The sequence below is a fragment of the Salvia splendens genome, chromosome 13, assembly GCF_004379255.2.
Source record: "Salvia splendens isolate huo1 chromosome 13, SspV2, whole genome shotgun sequence".
In the NCBI taxonomy this organism is placed as follows: domain Eukaryota; kingdom Viridiplantae; phylum Streptophyta; class Magnoliopsida; order Lamiales; family Lamiaceae; genus Salvia; species Salvia splendens.
In genome coordinates this window covers 12,465,222-12,472,161 of record NC_056044.1, presented here as the reverse complement: position 1 = coordinate 12,472,161, position 6,940 = coordinate 12,465,222, and the positions used below count along the sequence as shown (strand labels likewise).

The 6,940-nt window shown below is 36.6% G+C and overlaps 2 long non-coding RNA genes across 3 annotated transcripts; one reads left to right on the top strand and one right to left on the bottom strand.

The window, feature by feature from the left end:
• Positions 1-3,350: 3,350 nt before the first annotated feature.
• Positions 3,351-6,088, top strand: LOC121759920. 2 transcript variants are annotated; one of them, XR_006041795.1, is made up of 3 exons: positions 3,351-4,056; positions 5,274-5,760; positions 5,906-6,088. It is a non-coding gene; the product is annotated as an uncharacterized LOC121759920 (long non-coding RNA). The 2 variants fall into 2 exon arrangements; XR_006041794.1 differs by having other exon boundaries at positions 5,274-5,770.
• Positions 3,371-5,260, bottom strand: LOC121759919. The gene is made up of 2 exons (XR_006041793.1): positions 4,468-5,260; positions 3,371-4,382 (listed from the first exon to the last, which is right to left on the bottom strand). It is a non-coding gene; the product is annotated as an uncharacterized LOC121759919 (long non-coding RNA).
• Positions 6,089-6,940: the final 852 nt, after the last annotated feature.

The following is a 6,940-nucleotide window of genomic DNA, read 5'->3' as shown; positions in this document are numbered from 1 at the left end:
GAATTCTTGCCACACAACTCCTATACTCGGAGCTGCTTTATTTATAGCCTTCAGAATGAACATGTTTCTCTAAACAATTGTCTTTTCAATGATGTATTCTTCAAAGATCATTAGTGGACCTTTGTGTTTTCAAATGTGCTTGTTGACAAGCTCTTTAATTTTTAAGAATAACCCCCTCATTCCACTATAATTATTCCATCATGCTTTGAGCTCTTCAGCAACTCCAAGTCTATTCTCTCCGAACTATTTTTGCTTTGCTTGTCATCTCTATTAGTTGATTTTCGTGATTTGCTTATAAACCTCGTGAATTCGTTAATGTGATCTATTATCATGATGTTGTTGACCAAAATGGTAGTTCCTTGCTATTCTTCTTTCTCAAATCTACTTGAGATCAATCATTTTCGGTCTTACTATAGCGGAGCAGCCATCTGGTGGGACCTTAAACTTTTTAATTTACCCTTGTGTGTCCTCAAACATGCTTGGTGACAACCTCTTTATTTTATATGTGTACTTCCCTTTTCTAAAATTCTAATATGATTATTGTCTCTTGATTTGAGTTTTTCCTGCAGCTCCATGTTTAAGACTAGCACATTGCTTTTTCCTTGACTAGTTCCCTCTTGTTGCCCCTCTATGAGTTGGTTTCCTTGAGTTGCTTATAAACGTTGAAAATTTTCGTTGACATGATCTTCTATCGCTATGTTGTTGAGCAAATGGTAATTGTTTGCTTTTTCTATTCTTTTCTAATCCACCTGTAACCTCCATCTCAGGCTTACTGTTATCATCTAGGAATACTTGAAGTCTTCCTATTTGACTATTCATTTGAATTATATTATTTACAACCTATTGATGAAATCTACATTCGGTTCATTTGTACCCTCATTTTCGCAATTTATTCCATCTGGCAAGCTCTTCCCACAAGAAAATTCTCAAGTTCTAAGGGTATAGCTTAAAGCCCTTGGAAGTTGTATCTTTTCTTTTCTTGGAGTGAGCATAATGTGCCCAATTGAGTCTAGTCTTTGCACTTATGAAAACTTTTGTTGCAAGCTACTGGTGAGAGTTTGTAGTGAACCAAACACTCAAGTAATTGAAATAATTATAATCGTTTTGTTTTCATGGTTATCTTAGAGCCTACCCAAAGCAAGGACGATTCGAATAATTCTCTTTGAACCCCAAATTCAGTTCCTATCAAAGTTAAAACAGTTATATCAACTCTATGTTTCCTCGCGTGAGGCCCTCATGGGAAGCAAGGCATTGACCTCTACAGAAAACGCCAAAAAATAAAATAATAATAATAATAATAATAATAATAATAATAATAATAATAATAATAATAATAAATAAATAAATAAATAAATAATCTGAAATGGACATCCATAAAAATAATGAGTTGACCAAAAGTGTCAAGACTAGAGCGACAAGCCGTTAGATTTATGCTATGACTAAACACTGCATGCGACGAGCTGCAAGAGGATCGAACGTTAGGTACCTAGAAAGTACAATTTTGAGAAAAGAGTGATAACAATGGTCGCTGAAAATTTTTATTCGACCCTATTAGTCCCTTCATAGTGCACAAGATCTCTACGTATACAATTGGGTGATCAATCGATACACGATTAAAACTAAGTGATCAGCGAGAAGTGAACTAATTAAGATCTATACTACAATAATGACTAAGAAATAAAGGTATGAGTACCCTACTTATTTTCGACCTAATGCTAAGACGAGACGTGAATGAATATTTGACAACTAGGAATAAACGGGAGAGGACTTAGAAACGAGGAGAGAACTAGCAAAGATGTGCAAGAGAACTTTGAAATTTGAGCAACAACGCCAAAGGAGATAGCAGTATCAACTGCGATACAACACCTCTACGAACCAATTCCCAAGATTTCAAGAGGCAGAGTACTCCTAATTAGACAACAGAACATCCTGCTTGTTATTCTACGAACAACCAAGTGCACAAGGGAGTCTGCAAGGCTGGGAGCGGCCACTGATACATATGTTATAAAGTAGACATTTCGCGAGAAAGTGCCCCACGAGAATACCAAATGTAAATGCAATAGAAAAATTAATAAATAAATATGATGGGTAGTTGGGAGAATGTCTCTATCTCAAAAATGAGATGCTCACCTATCGTAAGATGAATGAAGAATGTGAGCGACCACAGTGGAGGATCACGCTAGAAAATTTTAAAGCTATAACTCACCCATAATCCCAAACAAAATTCAAAGTTCATTTGGATTTGTAGGTTACTACCTAAGACTCATTAAATTATTCTCTAAAATCACAAAACCGATGAACATAAATGGAACCAGGTTTGTGTGGGGCCCTAGAATGCAATGAAAGTTTACAGCTGCGATAAAAAAAAAGTGACAACGACGTCGTGTTAGCAGTACTAGAACTAGGAAGAAATTCCAAAGCCTACACAGATGCATTAAAGAATGAACTGAGATGAGTTTTGGGAAGATGATCGTTAATGCATCGTGAAGGCTTAGGCCCCACTAGCTAAGATACTAACACATGATCGGGAATTTACAATTATAGTACACGCACGGAAATTATAGAGACACTACCTCTACAAAGTTCGCTGCGATACTTCCCAAATCATAAGAATCTTAAATAGTCATTTTGAGAAAAGAAACTGAGCACGCGGGAAAGAACGAGCTAATTGACGACTAAGATTGCAGTTTTAACTACCATCCTAGTAAGGCTAATGTGTAACCGACGCTCTGAGTCGAAAATTTTAACAACTAGTCATTCCAATTAAGAAAAAGAACTACCACGAGAATTCGGTAAGATGAACTTTGAGTTAGTAAAGCACCAAAAATAGTGGGTCCAGTGGCATATCAATTAACAGTACCACTAAGTTTGTGAACGTACACCATGTTCCACGTTTCGCAACTTCGAAAGTAAATGTTCAACATAAAACACATAATTCATCATGAGGAGATTACGTAGCACCATACCTGAGTCACGAAGAATAAGGCAATGACAACCCTAAAAAGAAAGGTGGCAGCAACTATAGAATAAATCAATTTCTAAGATAATAGATTGTGGACTCAACATGGAAAAGAGGAGGCAATTTGGGAAGTAGAAAATGAAGGAACAATACCACGAGTTATTCGCCTAAAAAGCTTTCCAAATTCTGGGACGAAATTTATTTTAAGGGGGATAAAATGTAACATCCCAGACTTTCAAAATATATAATTATTATTATTATCAGTAGCTTAACTACAAATAATATTAAATAAGTGTTCGTTGTAGTATTAAGAATAAGTGTTTGTTGTAGTATTAAGAAGCGGCCCTTTTAAGTTTTAAAATGATCTATCGATGAGTTGTAAGGGAATCGAGATGCGACCTACTATAGTAGTTGTTTCCACGAGTATTTCATATACAACTAAAAGAGTAAATCCAAAATAAAAGTTGTTAATGTCCGGCATATCCATCGCATGTCCATCGGAACTTCGAAAAAGTCTTATGATACAAGTTTATCGAATCCTAATCTAAATCAATTGGGGAGAAACGTGCTGAGTGCCGAATAACCAGTTCGATGGTTGTAGTATTTTCCAAGGAAGCCCGATGTATCGCCCATGTTCCCTACATAGAGATTTTCTTTCCTACATAAGAAGAAAGTTAGAGAGAGTGAGATAAATTAGTTATAAATGAAATCTACATGTATATACTTGAGAAAAATCAAATGAAATCCAATAGTAGAAATGAACAGAATTAATAGACGGAGGAGATTTATCCCAAATCCAAACACAATCTTTGAAAAGATTTTATGTAGTAAACCTCCCACAAGTTAAAACCTTCCCCATGTTAAACATTCCCCAAGTTTGAACTCCCCACAACTTGCATAGCAACTTGCAAAGAAACAAGTGTATAAACCCCACGTCATTGCACTTGCAAGTACCCATCACTATCCAACATCCCAAAGTTCTCTTCACACACACACCAACACAACATAGGATTGACAAGGAATCGAAGGTGAAGAGCTGCAGATAATTGTAGGATCAAGTCCTACAATCCAACAACACTTTTTTTCACCATCAAAAGGTAAATCCCAAACATTTCTTTTCTTGCATATACGTACAAACATATGCATATCTAAAGAGAAAGTAGAATCTGCCCATATCAGAAATGAACAATACACAGCAAGTTTAACACCCATGTTTCACCATCAAATCTCAAGTAGCAAGATAATTGTTCAAGGATCACCAAATTCATATAACATATATAATCCAAGTCCTACAACAAAGGTAAGCATAAATTAAGAATCTTATCTCATGAATATGAATCTGCCAGATTCCGGCGACTGAACTTAGGCACCCCGTCGACACGGTGGCAACCCCACACCCCTGATCCGTCACTAGTTTCACCATCTACAAGTTTAAACACCAAACCTTGAAATCAAAGATTAATTTTTTAGAAAATAAAACAAAAAGAAAAGTGATAAAATCTGCTCACCTTACCTATCGGAAAAAACGACGTACGACGGGGGAGGGGTGTCGGCAGTGGCGGCGACCGACGGTGCGAGGCACGGAGGAGGCCGAAGCCGCCGCCTGTGCATGCACAGTGTTGGCGGCGGCAGATCCGAGAAAGAGAGGGAGAGAGAGAGACGTCACCGGAAGCGGCGGCGCCGGCAGGGTGGCGACGATAAGTAGCAGGTAGTGAGAAGTGGGAGCTTCTCTCTCATCAAAGTAGGATTAGGATTTGTTTGGTGAGGGGGGTGAAGTGGATATTTATATGTGGGTTATTTTGATTTAATTGTTTGGGCTAGCATTTTTTTTACTTGGGCCAAGGGAATGAGAAAACAAATATGAGTCCAACTCTTTTAAAATAACAATGGCTGCATTAAATAATTGGAGGGAAGCCCAATTTCGGATTTAATTATTGTGGTTTCAAAAATGGTTCATGAAATTTTTATTTGATCTTCATGTTTTCTAATGGTGAAATTAATTTGGTCTTATTAAAGTTGAACCTCCGAAGCTAAGTAGGTAATTTACTCCTTGAATTAAAGTTTTCTTTACCGAAATATGTATGAGGGCCAATTTTCATAGTAAAGTATAGAGTTCTAATTTAATCAAAGCCTGAGAATAGTGAAGGAAGAAGCAAGAAATAATATATGAGTTCTAGAAATTTGAAATAATATATGAGTTCTAGAAATTTCTTAAAGATAAGTGAAAAAAAGGAGACTAATTATGAGACATGCATTCTAATTATATTAGTCCTTGAGTCTAATTACTATATTATATTGGGATGTTTTTAAAAAGGTTATCTCAACAAGGTTGGAGCGAGAAATTCAAGTTAAGGAAATTAAACGAACGAGGTGAACTTTTCTATCCTGCATACTAATGTGGATAAAAATAAAGAAATTATTTTCAAATGATTTTTATGAAAACTCGAACTTATGTTCGTTGCTCATTTTCAAAGTATGTTGTCTTGACATAAATATTTTGTGTATGATGCCTATTTGTTTTGGTGTGAGGCCAAGTGAGTTGTGAATCGAATTCGGGTCCAAGTGAGGGACAACTCGGACTAGTGTACACAGGAGACCTATGGCCAGAGGGCAGGTCTGATAACCGAGGAAGGTGGTCACCATCCCGGCACAAGAATGTTAATTTGGCAGTGAGAGAACACCATCTCTACGACACAAGAATGTTAATGCGACCGTGAGAGAACACCATCTCTACAGCACAAGATGATCAGATATGGCAAAATACAGAAAGAAAATCGACTACAGTCGAAAAATGATTTTTAGTAAGCTCAGGTCTTTTTGATAAATCCCCTGAGTGTTACTGTGATAATGGCTTGACACTATTTTCAAATGTATATTTGTATTTTTCGACAATGTGTTCACTGAGTACTTTTGTACTTAGCCCCACATATATTTCTAAATGTGCAGGTTGAGCAGCGAAGTGGTGGAGGAAGTGTTATTGAGATGATACATTTAATTCAGTCATATTAGGACTCTCGGAGGTTCGTGTCTCCATACAAGGAACAACGTTCATTTGCTTCCGTTGTGCACCTTAAAAGACTCAAGTTTATTTTGGTCAAACCTTTAGTATTTTGAAATTTTTACAAACAATTACTCGAGTTTTCATGATCGAATATCTTTTCTTCTATGTATCAGCACTTGATTAGTCATGTCTCGCAACCAATGTTTGATTTTATTTTCCCTTATTTCTTTCCCCGCTTCTCATACCCCCGCCCCTAGTCACGGTTCCCCGACTATTCTATCTTTAACAAGTGCGGTCGTGACAAGAATAAACGGGGGACTGTCAGTCCCCTGCAAAGTGTACGATAAAGTAAAAACTTTTTAATAACTTCATCTTCTTCACCGAATCAACATGGAAAACAGAACAAAGAACAGATCTGAAAAGCTACGGAAGATGAAACTTCATAACAACTCATAAAATTATGTCTACTCCTAAGATCTAAGCTACAACTACGTAAACAAGAAAGCTAATCCATAATCATGCAGAAACTAAACATAAACTACTAGATCTAAACATCCTGAGAACTCTCAAACATAAAACATCAGATCTGACCAAATCAAAACAAAAAAAGATATTTTTTAGCTAAGACATGCAACATGAAAAGGAAACCGAAAACAGATCAGAAACACCATGCATGAAACAAAACGCATCAACTGGAAAAGAAAACGTAGTTTCAAATCTACTAAATCAAAACATCAAAGAGTCAACAACACCAAAAGTAAACTTGAAAATGAACAACGAAAGCAATAAATTGTTTCATCGCCCCTTTCGGAGCAGAACAACAGAACCGAAAGTTAAAGTGCAGGGAACTACCACCAAACGCCAACTAAAACTAAACTAGACTTGGTCCAAGTGTGTGCGTGCAGCGGAAATCAAGAAAATGAAGTAAAAGAGCTCCGATTTCAGCCCTAGAAGAGAGTTGAATTCCTAAAGATATTCTA